Genomic DNA, 16,954 nt, shown 5'->3' with positions numbered 1-16,954 from the left:
ACTAAACTGCTTGATATGGTCCTGCAACTCTATGATGCTGTTTTTTTCACTCTTTATTCTCTTTGTGTTTCATTGCGGATAATTTAATCTATCTTCAAGATCACTATTTTGTCCTCAGATGCCTCCGGTCTACTGATAAACCTGTCAAAGGAATTCATTATCTCTGATACTGTTTTATTTGTAGCATTTCTTTTTGATTCTTTTTGATATTTTCCATTTCGTTGCTAAAAGCCTCATGTTTATATATGTTGCCCACCTTTCCACTAGATCTTTGAAAATATTAATCTTAATTTATTTTACTGTAGGTACTGACAGTTCCAATATCTAGGCCATAACTGAGTTTTGTTCTGTTGATTATCTCTTGACAATGGATCTCCTTTTCTTTCGTCTTTTTTTTTTTTAATGTCTTCTAAGTTTTGATTGAATGCAGAAGACCATGTGTAGAACAATAGTAAGTATAACTTAATCCCAGAAATAGGTACATCTTTTCTTCTGTCAAGCCATTATTGGGGGGAGACCAGAAGGGAGGTAAAAATCAATCTGGTCAGAGTGTTCTGAGTTGAGGTTTTGCTGTTGCTATTCGTTCTTTTTTATTTTTTATTTTTTAAGGTGTATAAACTAATTATGAACAGACAAGACCTACAGATTTATTTCTCCTTGGACATACCCACATTGCAGCCTTGGTGGTTGGTGGTCTTGGTGTGCTGGCCCCAACACAAAGTCCCCAGAAAAGGCACATCCCTCTGTGGGCCCGACTTTTCTTCAGTTGCTCCAGGTCTTCATGGAGTTTGTTGTCCAGACCACTGACCAGGACGTGGTTATATTTTCCACCCTTCACGTCTTTCTGTCTGCTCAAGAACCAGTCTGGGATCTTGTGCTGGCGTGGATTCTGCGTAATGGTGATCACACGCTCCACCTCTTGTTCACTTGGTGAGGGCGATGTCTGCTTTCCTGCCCTCTTGGTGAGGGTGATGTCTGCTTTCCTCAACACCACATGAGCATATCTTTTCCCCACACCCTTAATTGCAGTGATGACAAAGGCTATTTTCTGCCGCCCATCAATATTGGTGTTGAATACTCACAAAATGTTCTGGAACTTCTCAGGAATCACTACAGACATGGCAGCAGCCCCAGGGCTGGAGTGTAGGCCTCCAATGGAAAAGAGCTTGCTATTGCTATTATTTCTTCAGTGCGCCACAGGTTTTGATTCGTTCAGTGGTAAGCTGCTATTATTTTGTGCTTAGTGTGGGAGCTGAGGTGCTGGAGGTGTTAAAATGCTTTCTCAGTGTTCCTAAGCTTTGAACACCTGCTTGATAGAGGGGGTCTCTCTCCATGCTCTTGCCTTTTGCCCCGATGTAAACTGCTGTTGTTCTGTTACTCAATGTTAGGCTCATGGTAGAGTCTGAGGGCATTCTTGGTTCCTCTGGTCCAGCCTCAGTCTTAGTCAGAACCTGTGAGCCTGAGCCTTGGGAGTGAGGCCTTCTCAGAGTTTCTTCCTTTCCCCCATCCCATGGCAGCCAAACTCTGCCTTTTATCTGCGCAGGTGAAGGAGTCTAGGCCTCCCAAAGATGTGCTGTTTTGTATGTGAATTATCCTGAGCTACAGGCAATCAAGACCCTGTGAGCTCACAAGAAACTTTTACATCTTTCTTAAAGAATTTAAATTAGGGGGCCGGCTCAGTGGCTCAGGCAGTTAGAGCTCCATGCTCCTAACTCCGAAAGCTGCTGGTTCGATTCCCACATGGGCCAGTGGGCTCTCAACCACAAGGTTGCCGGTTCAATTCCTCGAGTCCCACAAGGGATGGTGGGCAGCGCCCCCTGCAACTAAAACTGAACATGGCACCTTGAGCTGAGATGCCACTGAGCTCCCGGATGGCTCAGTTGGTTGAGCGCGTCCTCTCAACCACAAGGTTGCCGGTTCAACTCCCGCAAGGGATAGTGGGATGGTGGGCTGTGCCCCCTGCAACTAGTAATGGCAACTGGACCTGGAGCTGAGCTGCGCCCTTCACAACTAAGACTGAAAGGACAACAACTTGACTTGGAAAAAAGTCTTAGAAGTACACACTGTTCCCCAATAAAGTCCTGTTACCCTTCCACAATAAAATCTTAAAAAATAAATAAATAAATAAATAAAACTATATAAAAAAAAAATTAGGGTCCTTGCCCATAATAAGAGTTATCACCAGAAGTAACTTTCTATGACCTATCTACAGGGCAGGCCAAACTTCTAATTACTGAACATCTACACTTCTCAGTGTCCTGTGAATGCCTTTCCATCCCATCTGAAGCCTTAAGGTAACTTACCTCATCGTTAGCTCAGAATGCCACATATACCTCGTTTTAACCTTCTGTCTCTGAACCACTCATGTCTCTGACTTTCTCATGTATATGTGTAAGGGTGAAACTCGGTAGATCAATGTAATTAAACTTAGCTTGTTTACAGTGTGATTTATCCTGATATTCAGCTGTTTTCTCTTTGTTTCTCCCCTCACTGATTAACTCCGTTTGTTCCCTTTCTCAAGGCTACTCATACCTTAATAATTAACATCCTAATCTTCAGGCGCCCAGGTATCAGGACTTGTGATCTCAACTCCCCAGCAGTTTGTCCTGATCTCTTACTGGCTGTAGACAGAAAGATTTAACATAACATTAAGACAGACCTGAGGCCTCAGAAGACACCAGGGGACGACTTCTCAGCTGTCAGCCCTGAGGCCTGCTGCTGTCCTTTGTTCTTTCCCATTTACCTACCTATAAAACCCCTTAATCATTTTGGCTCGGGGAAGGTGGGTTTTTAGACAGAGTCTGCCATCTTCCCTAGCTGCTGGCATCCCATCGAGAATAAAAGATGCCTTTTCTCCTCACCAACCTTTGTCACTCTCATGTTTTGGACTCTTCAGGTGGCAAGTGGCACTGAACCTGAGTTTGCTAACATGTGCGGTTCTCACATGTACATATGCAATCAAATTTGGTTATTTTCTCTTATTAATCTGTTTCATGTAGATTTAATTATTAGACCAGCTGAGGGAAACTTGAGGGGTAAAGTTTCTTCCCCCACACAGATTTGGATATAAAAGAGCCCCTCTCTCAGGCTTAGCAGGCTTCTGCCGTATATTGGTGCAGGATCCTCAGTCCAAGAGGTTCCCCTACTCCTGCCTCCCCAGGGGAAGATGGATTTTACTTTGACTCCTACCCCAGAACCAATGGATCTTTGCTTATTTCCAGCAGTGGGAAAAAAAGTTTCCTCCTTGTTCCCCAAAGGCAGCCAGATTCTGTTTCTCTACCTCCCCCAGGGGCTCTGGGGGTTGAAAATGTTTGCTGTCCTTCTCTAGTTGCATAAGGTTTTTATATGATGATAACAACGGAAGTGTATTATCTCATAGTTCTGGAGGCTAAAAGTCAGAAATCACGGAGGAAGCAGGGCCATACCTTCTAGGGGAGGATCCTTTCTTACCTCTTCCCAGATTTTCATGGTTGCTAGCAATCTTTGGCAGTTCTTATATAGATGCATCACTCCAATCTCTAACTTCATCTTCACATGGCCTTCTCCCCTATGTGTTTGCTCAAATTTCCCTCTTCTTATAAGGACATCAGACATTGAATTAAGGCCCACCTTAATCCAATATGACCTCATCTTAACTTGATTATATCTGCAAAGACCCTATTTCCAAATAAGATCATATACACAGATTAAGAGGCTAGGGGAACACAATTCAACTCAACCCATAACAGTGTCCTTTTGCTGAGATTGATTCTAAGCTAGCCCATCCCCAGACTAGCATCCTCAGACCTGGTTCCCTCAGGCCCTTGAAGTTATCTCTGACTTTAGTCTAGATGAACCTGTGAGTCCCCTGCTGACCAATAGCAGAACCTCCCTCTGGCTCCAGCCTCTGATGGACCAATCAGATGCTTGCCTAATGCTGTGCGGGAAGCAGAGAAGGAATAGGATTGGAAGCCTAGCCAGTAGGGAATCGATTTTCCAGAAGTGACAACTTTTCAACAGTTTTTTTTAAAGGTAGTATGCTGACATAATGTTTTAACAGTAATATGTCAACATAATGCTTTATTAATACTATGAGTGAAAATTTTTTTTCTCCTTTGAAACAATGAAAATTTTTTTTCTCCTTTGAAACAACATGAAATACAATATTAATAACTATGTTATATTAGTGGGGAAAAGAGGAACTTTTCAATAACTGAGCTAGAAAAACATACATATGGGTAAAAATGAAACAGAATCCCGATCTAACACCACACACATGAATCAACTCTAAGTGGATTAAGGACAGTATCAAAGCATGTCCTCTTATGTTTAATTTGGTAGAAAAGAAAGGTGACTATCTCTCTTGCACTAGAGAAAGGTTTTTCCTTAATAAAATGTTTTTTTATTACAGTGCAAAGAAGCACCAACCAAAAAGAGGAAAGAAAGATTGATAAATTTGACCATATTAACTATATTATAAAATTATATGTTCACATTCTCATAATATGACATGTATATCAGGATACACATAGAAGAATATTCTTAGCAGTTTCATACATAATAACAAAAATAGATTTTAAAAAATTAAAAAATATCCAAAATGCCCACTGACAAGTAAATGGATAAATAAACTGGTATATTCACACAGTGGGATTACACAGTAATGAAAACTAGGAACTACAACTGCATGCAGCATAGTTCCTACAATACAATTCTATTATATGTGCTGAATGATATAAAAGACATATAATTAGTACCTTTCTTATAAAGTTTAAAAACAGCTAAAATATTAATTAAACATTACATTCATTAAATATAATTTAACATTAATTAAACAGTAATTCTGCATAGCATTAAACTAATTTTAAAATGAAAGAAAATTGTAAATACAAAATGAAAGTAAAGGGGTGGGGAAAAACATAGGTAAATGTAAGTTATTAATATTTTATATCTCGGGTTGAGAGATATTTTCACAGATGTTCTTATGTATATAATTTTGCAATGAATTAATAAATTGTGATAAGAGAAAGCCATGTTACAAAAATGTATCAGTGGTCAAGTGACACAAAAAGAAGTTAATCAAAGGTAAGCACAATTTTAAACGTGCTCTATCACTCACCAGCCAGTAGTGCCAACTATCCATGATCCAGTGCTTCCCTAGACAGCTTCCATGGGATAACCTGGCTATACATCCCTTAGTCCTTGGGCCCTGCCATCTAGGAGTCCCCATAGGGGTGAGGAGCTGCAGAGGGAAGGTGTGTTTCTTTGGCCTGAGGACTGGAGCACATCTCCTGTTTGAGGGAGGAGCTCCCCCTTCTTCCAGAGAGATCAGCTAAGAAGTATCTACATTGAGCACAATGGCAGAGACTGAGAAGATATTACAGCCATTTCATTAAGGACCCCCTCCTTTTCAATTAAAGGATTAGTGATGGGCCAGCAGAGAAACAATTGCCAGGTATTTAATCATTTCCATTTGATCTTACATAAGTAAGGCTTTCCTGTAACACACATGCCCACTGAGCCAGGGTAGAAGGTATCAGGAAGGAGACTCCCTGAGTATTGTGCCTACAGGGGCAGCCTTCATCTGCAGCCATACCACACACTGAGGTTCCACGGTTGGGGGGGGCGGGGAGCAGAGTGGTTAAGAGACAGGAGAACAGAGAGATACTGTTATTATCTCTAAATTTTGCCTCCAAACATTAGATTTGCAAGTGACTATAGGGTCCTATTTTCCACCACCTCATTCCACTCCCAGGCCTAATTTGCTTAATGAATGATGATGATTCTTTACAGTTTACAAAATGCTCTGTATTACATTACCACATTGGGTCTCTTGAAAAAACCCTGTGTGATGGTCGTGATTCTTACCTTTATTTTACAGGTGAGGAAACTGAGGCTTGGAGTGGCTCAGTGATTCATCTCAGGTGACAGGCTTAGTGGCAGAACTCAAAGACATCTTTATTTTCTTTTTTCTTTTTTTTGTGGGTTGGGGGAGAGGAGTAAGACTTCTGACTCCCTGTCCAGTGTTCTTACACCATGCTGTTTATTTTTCACTAAGATCTTGGCAGTTCCCAGAGGAAGTGGTAGGAAAGCATGTCATTTCAGCTGAGACTAGCCACATACCCCCTGGGCTGGCACTAGGGAACTAAATGATTCTGGTCATCAAGTCCAGTGTGCGTAGGAGGGGGATTTCCCCACATCAACATCAATTCTCCATGTCCTACAATTCAACTCAATTCTGACATTAGCAACCTGGAGATAGCGTCGTATCCCACAGGTGGTCCCACAAGACTTACCCTTCCCCCACTTCAGATGCCAGCTGCAAATCCAGGTTGTAACCTGTGCTTCTCACCAACAGGCTATAGATTAGAGGTTCCAACATCACTCCCCTTCCCCTCCCCCACCAGATTGGGTTTAATTTGCTAGAGTGGCTCACAGAACTCTGAAAAACATTTCACTTACTAGTTCATCAGTTTATTATATACTAATATAACTCAGGAACAGCCAGATGGAAGAGATGCATAGGGCAAAGTATGGGGACAGAGAGGGCACAGAGAGCCCCTCCAAACATGCCACTCTCCCCAAAGCTCCACATGTTCACCAACCCAGAAGCTCTCTGAACCCCATAATTTTTTTTTAAATGGCTTCATTACATAGGCACAATTGATTAAATCATTGGCCATTTTGGCAACTGATTCAACCTCCAGCCCCTCTTCCTTTTCTAGAAGTGTGTTTGTGTTTGGGGGGGTGGAGGGGACTGAAATTTCCAACCCTCTAATCACCTGTTTGGTTCTCATAGCAACAAGCCCCCATCCTCAGGGCAGTCCAAAAGTCACCTTTTAACATAACAAGAGACACCTGCATGGGTCTGTTCACAGGAAACTGCAAGGGATTTAGGAGCTCTGTGCCAGAAACCCACACTAAGATCAAATACATATTTCTTATTCTAAATCACAGTATCACAGGACCTCATGAGCCTCATCTGTGAAATGGAGATACTAGAACCTACCCCACCAAGATCTTGTGAGAATTATAGGAGACAGTCCTTGGGAAAGCACCTAGCAGGGCACCTGGCATGCAGCAAGTTTTATAATATTGTATGTCAACTACATTTCAATTAAAGAAAAAAGTTACCTGAATCTGAGATTCCTAACCTAAGTTCTTGATCCTTGGTTTCCCTACCTGTCAAATAGGGATGATGTAACAGCACCACCTCCCAGACTTAATGTGAGGCATCAGTTTTGATAGCTCTATGATCACTAAAGAATCTCTCAAACTAATCTTAGGGACCAATCCTACAAGAATTACATAAGCATGGTAGTTGCTCCCTATTCTTTGTAAGTCCCTAACTGGCAGAGGTGAGGGACTCACCCACATATTTCCCTACTGGTCAGTCTTAGAGGCCCTCCTGGTCCCCTATCAGGACTCCAGGCCTTCCTGCTTCCTTGCCGCCCAAGGACTAGGCCTACCTCCTTCTCATCAGGCAACTAGCTGCCCCACCAATCTCTCAAGGAAACCTGCATGTATAGAGAGAATTGGGTTCAAGACCTTCTCCGTTTTGGTTGCCCTATAGATAAATACACAGGCCATTTTTATTTTATGAGTCTCATAGTTAATGATTACAGAAAACATGGGATGGTAAAAATAGCAATCCTTGGGAAGTTACAAAGTCCTCCCAGGCTGGTCCCTGACTTTATTTCTGAAGACTGTGGCAACAACCAGGTCTTTTGCATTGAAAATGGGACCCAGATACAGAGGCATAGATCACCCGTGGAGAAATTTCAGCCAGTGCCAGTTACCTGTAAGGAAAGGCAGAGGGGAGACAGATGGTCTCCACTCTTCATGAAGGACACCCAGTGAATGAATTCCACTGTTACAGAGATGCCCAGACCCCCTCAGGTCCTGGCTGAAGACAGCCCAGGCAACTGAAATACTCACAAAAATGAGTCATAGAAAGGAAGCAGAAAAATCAGTGAGCTGTGTAACCAGGCTCTCTTTTCTATTTCACAAAACAAGAAGAGGTATGGCAAACAATGCCAGAGGGCTCCTGTTTGAGAAAGCTGTGCACTCCCCCCACACTTCCAGCCTTGGGGTGAGTTTGAGAGGGGAAACTGAAACTGTTCACAAGCAGAAAAGCCCCTGTAGGAAGTGAGCTGTTGATCCAGTTCCAGGGCAACCAGCAGATGCTCTCTTGCCTTGAGAGAGGATGGGCTTATGGAGGCCAAGATGTGTCCTGACCCATCAATCCAAATAAGAGGCCCTTACTCTGGACAGTATCAAATAACAGCACTTCCATCTTATTTAATCCACCTCTTGAGTAGTTAGGTCCAAGTGATCATACCCATTTTCACAGGTGAGGAAACTGAGGCCTTAAGACATTAAGTAACTTGCCTAAATTTACATGACCAAGAAGTAGCTCAGATCCAACCTCAGTTATTAAACACTAAGTCCAGTGTATATACTCCTATACAGCCTTCCTGTCAAATCAATCGCATGTGGTTTTTTCAAGTGCTTTCACATCTATGAGTGCATGCATTCTGGGTGAGAAATACCAGGCATAGATCACTCCCCTCTCCTCCCACATCACAGGTGAGAAACGGTGATGCATGGAGGTTGGGCTGCCAGCAGCGGCAGTTGGTGTGGTTAGCCAGCTCCTGACCGAGACTCAAATCCAGGGCTTTTTCCATGACACCAACTGGCTGCTTTCCCCCTTACCACACCTGGAAAAAATGACTCAGGTGACAGTGGGCTATTCATGTCACCCTCATGTATGGAACATGCCACGTCGTTTATGAAGTACTTCAAAGTGGGAACACTTGCCCTGGCTTTCCCCTGGGCCTTTATTAAGCAAAGGTGATGATGTTTGTTGAAAGTTGAGTGCACTGGTGTCTGGTTCACAGAAAGGGTTTTCAGAGACTATGCTTAAGATAAGGCTGACTTTTGGAGGGACAATCTGCAGGTAGACACAAATCCCACTCCATCCCTCGGTGGATAATAAGACTCAGGAGCTTCAGTTCTCCCCTTCTTGTCTGGCTTTCACAAGCTCTGTGTCTGACTAGATGGCCGCTTTTCTCACCTACCTGAGGTCGGTGCTGCAGAACATTCCATCCCCTCAAGAAAGGCAGGAACAAAGAGAGGTTCAGGCCCAAAGGTGATTTCCAGTCTTCCTTTAGAGTGGCAATTTTTCTGGCTATGAAGAAATTTCCAATCCTCACTCCACAAAGCGTACCTCTTGTTTCCAAACTCAGGGCCCCGAGGTGGCCTGAAGATCCTCACCGGGTCATTTCACTAATACATGGCTCAGGTATATTTGGCTTTCTTCTCTGCCCAAAGCAAAGCGGTCAGCAACAGCCATAGCAGCCTCTCTGAGGCAGTAACAGGAAATAATCCTCCTAGCCAAGCCCCTTCCGCCCACCTCTGTCCCAGCAGGTGATAATTATAGATATGGTAACAGGTAAGGTGGTAGGAAGCTGGGTTGAAACTTTAGTTGGCCTTGAATCACCCATTGTTCCCGCCTTTCTTGAGTGGTTAGAATATTCTGCAGACATAGACTTCAGGTAGGTGAGAAAAGTGGCCGTCCAGTCAGACACAGCTCACAAAAGATGGGAAGGGGAGTGCTGGAGCTTGAGTCCTATTATCCAGTGGAGGGGTGAGGCTGGGTGGGATTCGTGCCTATCTGCAGAGAGGCCTCCAGAACTCAGCCTTATCTTGGCCATATTCTATGAAACCCTTTCCTGTCAAACCAGGCACCAGGACACTCAAACAAAATTTTTTTTTCCTTTAAATTAAGACAATTTTTTTTTCTTATTTATTTATTTATTTATTTATTTATTTATTTATTTTAAATTTAATTTTATTAAATTTATTGGGGTGATAATTGTTAGTAAAATTACATAGATTTCAGGTGTACAATTCTGTATTACATCATCTATAAATCCCATTGTGTGTTCATCACCCAGAGTCAGTTCTCCTTCCATCACCATATATTCGATCCCCCTTACCCTCATCTAAGACAAATTTTTTAGAGCAGTTTTAGATTCACAGAAAAATGAAAAAGTACAGAGAATTTCCATACACCTCCTGCCCCGAGTTATGTACAGCCTCCCCAATTATCAATATCTCCCACGAGAATGGTATATTTGTTATAATTGACAAACCTGCATAGACTCACCATAATTACCAAAAGTCTGTAGTTTACACTAGGGTTCACTCACGGTGTTGTCAAGTTTAATCCATGTTGAGCAGCACTTGCAGTCAATCAGATATGTATGAGAGACGCAGCCAGCATCTTTCTTGAAGAAGCCCAGATATGATGCTTCTGATTCAAGAAGTGATGGGTCCTGTTTGAGAACATTAATTGGGTATACAGGCAGAACTGTCCCCAAACAAGTTAGACACATGTTTTAGGGGTTCCCTTTTCTGACATTTGGTTTGAGGCTTCCTTGTGGCTGAAAATAATTTTTGGTTCCTGGGAGATGTGGATATTGGGTTGTCCAATATTTGTTCATGAGAGATGGGGGTGACCAGATGATGGCAGACCTGACACTCTTCTGACCCCAGGTTGGGGGAAAGGCTATGACAATGCACTGGGCATAGAAAAGTGCTGGTTAGACTGGCCTGTGGCTCTGAGACAAAAAAAATAAGACTGGAGACTGTTATATCTTGTCTGAGTCCAGGGGTCAGGCCACGCCTTTTGGTAGAAGGATAAGGACGGGGAGACTGTTGTCCCTAACAGGAAGGGGGTTCTCACTGTCAGTCACCCTGTGGCAGGCAAGGAAGAGTGCCTTAGGCTGGGGGAGGAAAGGCTTTCCTCTTCTCTCTGGGGAGTAAGTGGGTCTAAAGATTGCTGGTGGTAGGGGTTCAGGTGCCCCTGTCACATGGAGGCCTGCAGGTACCAGACACTTCTCTTCCGAAGCACATGGAAATTACCCTCTATAGTCTGCTTTCTTTACCCCTGGCTAAGTGGACCCTGTCTTCAGATGGACTGAGGGGGCTGGAGCAGGGCAGTGTCCTCTTCCCATGCATGGGCTGGCAGAGTCTACAAGTCACCAGTCTCATGAGCTATAGAGGCAGAATCATGGCAGCAAGGTGAGAAAGCTGAAGTGGGAGAGACTGGAGCTCATGGCAGGCTGTGCTCCGGAAACTCTCAGAAATCCTGGAGAGTGGAGCTCTGTGTTTGGGTGTAGGAAGGAAGTGTAATTTCATTTTGGAAATTGTGAAGTTTCAACATAGGTTACTGCCATATACAGCACACTCATTTCACAGATGAAGAAATCAAGGGTGGGAGAGTGGGAGGGAAAGAGGAAGAGAGAGAGAGAGAGAGAGAGAGAGAGAGAGAGAGAGAGAGAGAGAGACTGTGAGAGGGTCTGCTATCTGAGGAGCATGTACCACCCTCATTAGCCTCTGACAGTAGCAATAACCCAGGAGTCCCTGGGATCTTGTGAGAAATTCTTGACAGTTGCATCTGCTTAGACTTCAGGTAAAGGTGGTATAAGTGAGGCCAGATCATACAGCTTCCTTCTATCCCACACACCTTAAAGTGATCAAAAAATAGTGTTGTTTGTTTTTTAAATCGCCAAAAGTTAACCAGAGACAACCAATATGGAAAATAGTACAATCTTAGAACATAATACTGAAAATGTGTCAAGAGGAAAGAAACAGAGGAGCCGAGAATGGAATGTTAGTTGTCTCTCCCCTCCACACACACACGTGGAGCTGAATGAGAGAAGGTCCCAACCAGTGTCACCAGTACCTCATAATTTGACACAGAGAGGGCTGAGAGGCTGAATAAGCAGCCTGGGTAAATTAAGGAGAAATCATGGGGAGGAGTCCCGGGGCCCCCCTCAAGGAGGCCGGCTGGGGCTGGAGGAGCAGCTGGACTTGCTTTTGTAGGTCTCCGTGCTGCCTTTGGGGAATAAGTCAAAGCCAAAGGAGAAGGCCACACCCCTGTTGGGTGGAGAGGATCCTGGGGCGGGGTGTCTAATTGATTTCAGGAGAGAGAGCAGAGCCCAGATCTATCCTTCACCTGATCCTGTGACAGTCAGTCCTCTGTGACGCAGGCAGTACACCCACCCCCAAACTCTAGTTATTAAGGGAATGAAAGGTAGGTAGAAAGGGTGTCAAGAAGAACTTGCCCTCACACTTTCAGAGCATTGGATGGTCTGGCCAGAGTTACCCAGGCAAAATTAAAAGAAATGGGAGGGACGCTAAGCCAACATATTAGATTTTAAAAAGAAGATCAAGAAAGAGAAGGCAGAGGAGGGGGAAGAAGAGAAGGAAAATAAGCAAGAAACACATGAAAAAGATAAAACCATTCTGGAAGAAATCACTGCCCCAAGTACAGAAGAAAACTCCTAAGAGTCCCTCACAATATAGAACCAATAAGGAAAAAAAAGAACCAATAAGAATATTTAAGATTTAATTAATTACATCAATTTAATAGTTAATTATATTAATTTAAAATATACTTACCAGTGGGATCACGTCATAGACTGTGTAGATGCCTGACCAATGCACTATACACCTGAAGCTGAAGTAGAATAATATTGAATGTCAACTATAAGTAAATATATAGGTATATATAGTCACAGGATGTGGAGTACAACATAAGGGGAATTGTCGATGGTATTGTAACAGCTGTATGTGATGTCAGAGGGGTAGTAGCTTGGAGGGTGGGTTACCACTTTATGAGGGGTTTGAATGTTTATTACGTTGCTTTGTACACCTGAAACTAATTAAAAAATCATTAAATAAACAAATAAATAAAATATAATACATTGTATCTATTCAGTATATAGTTAATTTAAACATATTTAATACGTTTATAAAATTTAATAAAAGAACCCAAGGATGAGTTGAGAAATCAACTAAATAAACCAAAAAGGAAATCCAGAGTAAAGAGAAAAAATTAAGGATAAAAACAAGAGATTTACAGAACTATTAGATAAATTTGAGGGCTGGCCCAGTGGCTCAGGTGGTTAGAGCTCCATGCTCCTAACTCTGAAGGCTGACAGTTCGATTCCCACATGGGCTCTCAACCACAAGGTTGCCGGTTCAACTCCTAGAGTCCCGCAAGGGATGGTGGGCTCTGCCCCCTGCAACTAGGATTGAACACGGCACCTTGAGCTGAGTGGCTGCTGAGCTCTCGGATGGCTCAGTTGGTTGGAATGCGTCCTCTCAACCACAAGGTTGCTGGCTCGACTCCCGCAAGGGATGGTGCGCTGTGCCTCCTACAAGTAGAAAACAGCAACAGGACCTGGAACTGAGCTGCGCCCTCCACAACTAAGACTGAAAGGACAACAACTTGACTTGGAAAAAAAAAAAAAAAGGCCTGGAAGTACACACTGTTCCCCAATAAAGTCCTGTTCCCCTTCCCCAATAATAATAATATTAATAATAAAACACAGCAATCCTATATAAAAAAAAATAAGTTTGAAACATCGAGTAAAGTAACAAATTTTCTGGCTCACAGGAAAAAGTTGAGATAATTACAGTGAACATGAGGGCAAATGACAAAGCAATGAAGAAGATATTGGTAATGGGGGACAAACACAAATCATCCAACATAAGGGTAATTGGTGTTGAATTTCAGGTGAAAATGATGAGCACAGGTGAAACTTCCCTACTGCCCTCACATCTTATTGCAAGTACATAGAAAAGCTTGATGAAATATACAAACATATTTTAAAATGACATCTTCAAGCTCCAAACAAGAAAGGGAAATCTCTAGGGAAAGAATCAGAACAAAGATGTAAATGGGAGCTGAAGCGTCAAGATCCACAAGGGACTCAGTCTGTATGACTTGCGGTTGGGGTTTCAATTAAGTCATGAGCCTCACATGCAGTAGGGAGCCACAGGCCAGGAGGCAGGACCATGTTGCCCAACAGTGGTGGCTGAACTCAAGCCATCTGCCCAGCTATGGGTGGAAATAAAATCAACAGTCCTGGTCCACTAGCCTACGGGGAAGGAGTCCCAAGAAAGATGACTCCATGGAAGATGAGCTCATAGACAAGAATTACAAAATCTATAAGGAATTACAAAATCTAAAGGCAGTGTTTAGGCCCTCCAAACCAGAAAATGTGCATGTAAGGAATTAGAGATAGTAGGCAATCTTAAGGCGATTTTAAATAAAAATGTATTTATAAAACTTCAGAGAACTAAATGAATGAATAGACATCATAAATAAGAATAGGGGGTTATGAAATAAAAACTGGCAAATGTTTTACCAAGTAGAAATATTAGAAACGAATAATGCAGGTATTGAGATAACTGGACATAGCTTTACCTGTGTTTTATAGGAATGCGAGTGCTTTTTATACACATTCATGTGTACATACAAAGAAGATTTGGAAGAATATACATCAAGTTGTGAATAGTGGTTAAGTGCGAGAATGGGACTGGTGTATTTTTTAAAATTTTTCTTCTTTTTACTTATCTGTATCTTCTAACTTTTTAAAAAGGTGAATATGGGCCAGTGGGCTCTCAACCAGTTCAATTCCTCCAGTCCCGTAAGGGATGGTGGGCTCCGCCCCCTGCAACTAAGCTTGAACACGGCACCTTGAGCTGAGCTGACTCCCAAATGGCTCAGTTGGTTGGAGCACATCCTCTCAACCACAAGGTTGCCAGTTTCAACTCCCACAAAGGATGGTGGGCAGCGCCCCCTGCAACTAGCAACGGCAACTGGACCTGGAGCTTAGCTGCGCCCTCCACAACTGAGACTGAAAGGACAACAACTTGACTTGGAAAAAAGTCCTGGAAGTACACACTGTTCCCCCAGTGAAGTCCTGTACCCCTTCCCCAATAAAAAAAATCTTAAAAAAAAAAAAATGTTGGTGAGGAAAATAAAAACAATTTTTAAAAAAGGTGAATATGTAATGTTTTCATCAATAAGAGACACATTTTAATTTTGAAAGGATAGGGAGTTGGCAGGGCTTCTGGCTCGGCCCGTGTTGCTATGTGTAAAATAATCATGAATTAAACTGTAAGAAATTAATAAAATTTTATCATCACATGAAAATAGTTGAATAAATGTTGAGCAAATATTTAGAGTTTAGAGCATTATCTGAGTTTGTAGAGATTAAATGTCATGCCCAAAATAATTCACTTCAAAGAGAGAGGGGCAGGCATCTTCCAGAGTGACTGCAAGTGAGGGCCAATGAAAGGCCAGTGAAATTGCAGAGAAGGGAGATGTGCCCTATATAATCAGGCCCTGTGAACAGAGAAAACAAGTAGTAGTTTTGAATATGAGCCACATATCAAAACTCACAAGGGCAGGTGCTTGGCATCCCAAGCACTGACTGGGGCTTAAACCTGCTTCTCACATGGGAAACTGTCAGGTGTCTTCCGGGTAAGGAAAAACAGAGGTTATTTATTTAATCATGGTTAATGATTCTCCTGAGCAACACACCAGGTAAGGCCACTAGTAGTAAATTAAAATGATTTAAAGACCATGGTCTAAACAAATTTTTCCAACCCCAATGTAATATGTTCTCCCCGGGCACAACATCCTTAGGGAATGGGTCACAACTGCAGTGACAGAAAGATCTTCCACACCAGGCCCCTGCACATGGTCCCCTCCTTCCCCTGGCAGGACTCCGGTATCTCATCAATACCACTTCAATCTTTCTGTACTTTTCCTTGGTGGCATTCTCCTCTTTGCTTCAATGGGACCAGCAGTAGTTTTTGCCATGAGGGCCAACCTGGCTGTAACCAAGACCAATGCTGTTGACGCCATACATCACTGCTGGTGTTGGCCATGAGCAGCACAGCTCCCAGGTTTCTGTAGTCGCCATCACTGCTAAGTGAAGACATCACTGTATTCTGACCAAGGCTGCCATTAGCCCATAGCGTGCCCTTGTGCCGACAGACCAAAGAGTGCCCTTCCTCAAGACACTGAATTTCCTCTATTAGAGAATGTCATGATATTCTGATTTTATTAGGATGCAACACTTGGCTGCCATTTGCTGGAAAGATTTGTCTCTAGGGTCAGTTAATATGCTTCCTTGGATATAGTAGAGCACAGCCTGCACAGCCGTCTGACCACCCTTGGGAGAGATGTCCCCTTAACCAGTACCCACAGCTTGTTCATAAGGCTCCAAAAAGAACATCCCAACTCTTTCCATTTCGTTATGGCCTGCTGGCTCCTCCAGCCAGGGGCTGGGTCAGAATCATCAACCATCAACCACCATCAACCACGCAGGGGAACACTGAAGAGACTCCTCCCCATCATTTCAAACCACAGCCTCTACACTGAAGTAAACTTTTTGCCCACCCAGGCATACTCTACAGGGGTCAAGGTCATTTTTGTCTTTTTTTTTTTCCCTAGAGCTGTAAGCCTGCTCTCCTAGGGTCTAGCAGTTAATCTTTAAACTTGTCATTTCTTCCAGCAGTCCCAGCAGGTTCTCATGCAAAGCAGACCTGAAATCCCCTTAGGGTGTGCCAACAGATATCCATTCCTTTGCATATAACTGTGGTCTCAGGAGCCTCTGCCACGTGATTGTGAACTTGTCAGATATACCCTACCTTTGGCAGCCCAATCCTGGCCTGCTCTGAAAGGGTCCACTTCCCAACATGGGTCACCTGTGGTCTCTTAATGTTTATTCACAATGCATGTTATTTAACAACCAAAGCCAATCCAACCTACAATAAGGTGTTTGAACTAACCAAGAAGCCTATCCTTCTAAATTTGCACTGAGTTAGATTTCTTGAAGAAAGAGCCTCTTAAAGAAGCAGGCATCAGTCAGTTTTCATTGAACATCTCCATGAACAAAGTTCTAGGATAGATACAGAGGGGGACGCTAGGATGGATAGAAGCTACTTCATGGAAGAAACGTCCGGTGTAGTTTGGAAGATAAGAAGAGTCACAATATTTGTTGTGTGCTTGCCACAGTCCCATTTTACACATATTGTCCCAGTGTAATTAGTATTTGCACCCCCTTTCACTCTTAAAAATGTTATGGTTTGGAGGCTAAAAGTT

At 42.9% G+C, this 16,954-nt stretch overlaps 1 long non-coding RNA gene and 1 pseudogene across 1 annotated transcript in view; both read right to left on the bottom strand.

Annotated features, from left to right (window-relative positions):
* Positions 1-16,954, bottom strand: part of LOC141571833 (uncharacterized) — a 152,363-nt gene that overhangs the window by 94,291 nt on the left and 41,118 nt on the right. The gene's annotated exons all lie outside the window — the stretch shown is intronic.
* On the bottom strand, positions 648-1,120 carry LOC109437713 (small ribosomal subunit protein uS13; annotated as a pseudogene).

The sequence above is a fragment of the Rhinolophus sinicus genome, linkage group LG05 (genome assembly GCF_036562045.2).
Source record: "Rhinolophus sinicus isolate RSC01 linkage group LG05, ASM3656204v1, whole genome shotgun sequence".
NCBI classification, from domain to species: Eukaryota; Metazoa; Chordata; class Mammalia; order Chiroptera; family Rhinolophidae; genus Rhinolophus; species Rhinolophus sinicus.
This window is presented reverse-complemented; position numbering and strand designations above follow the sequence as displayed.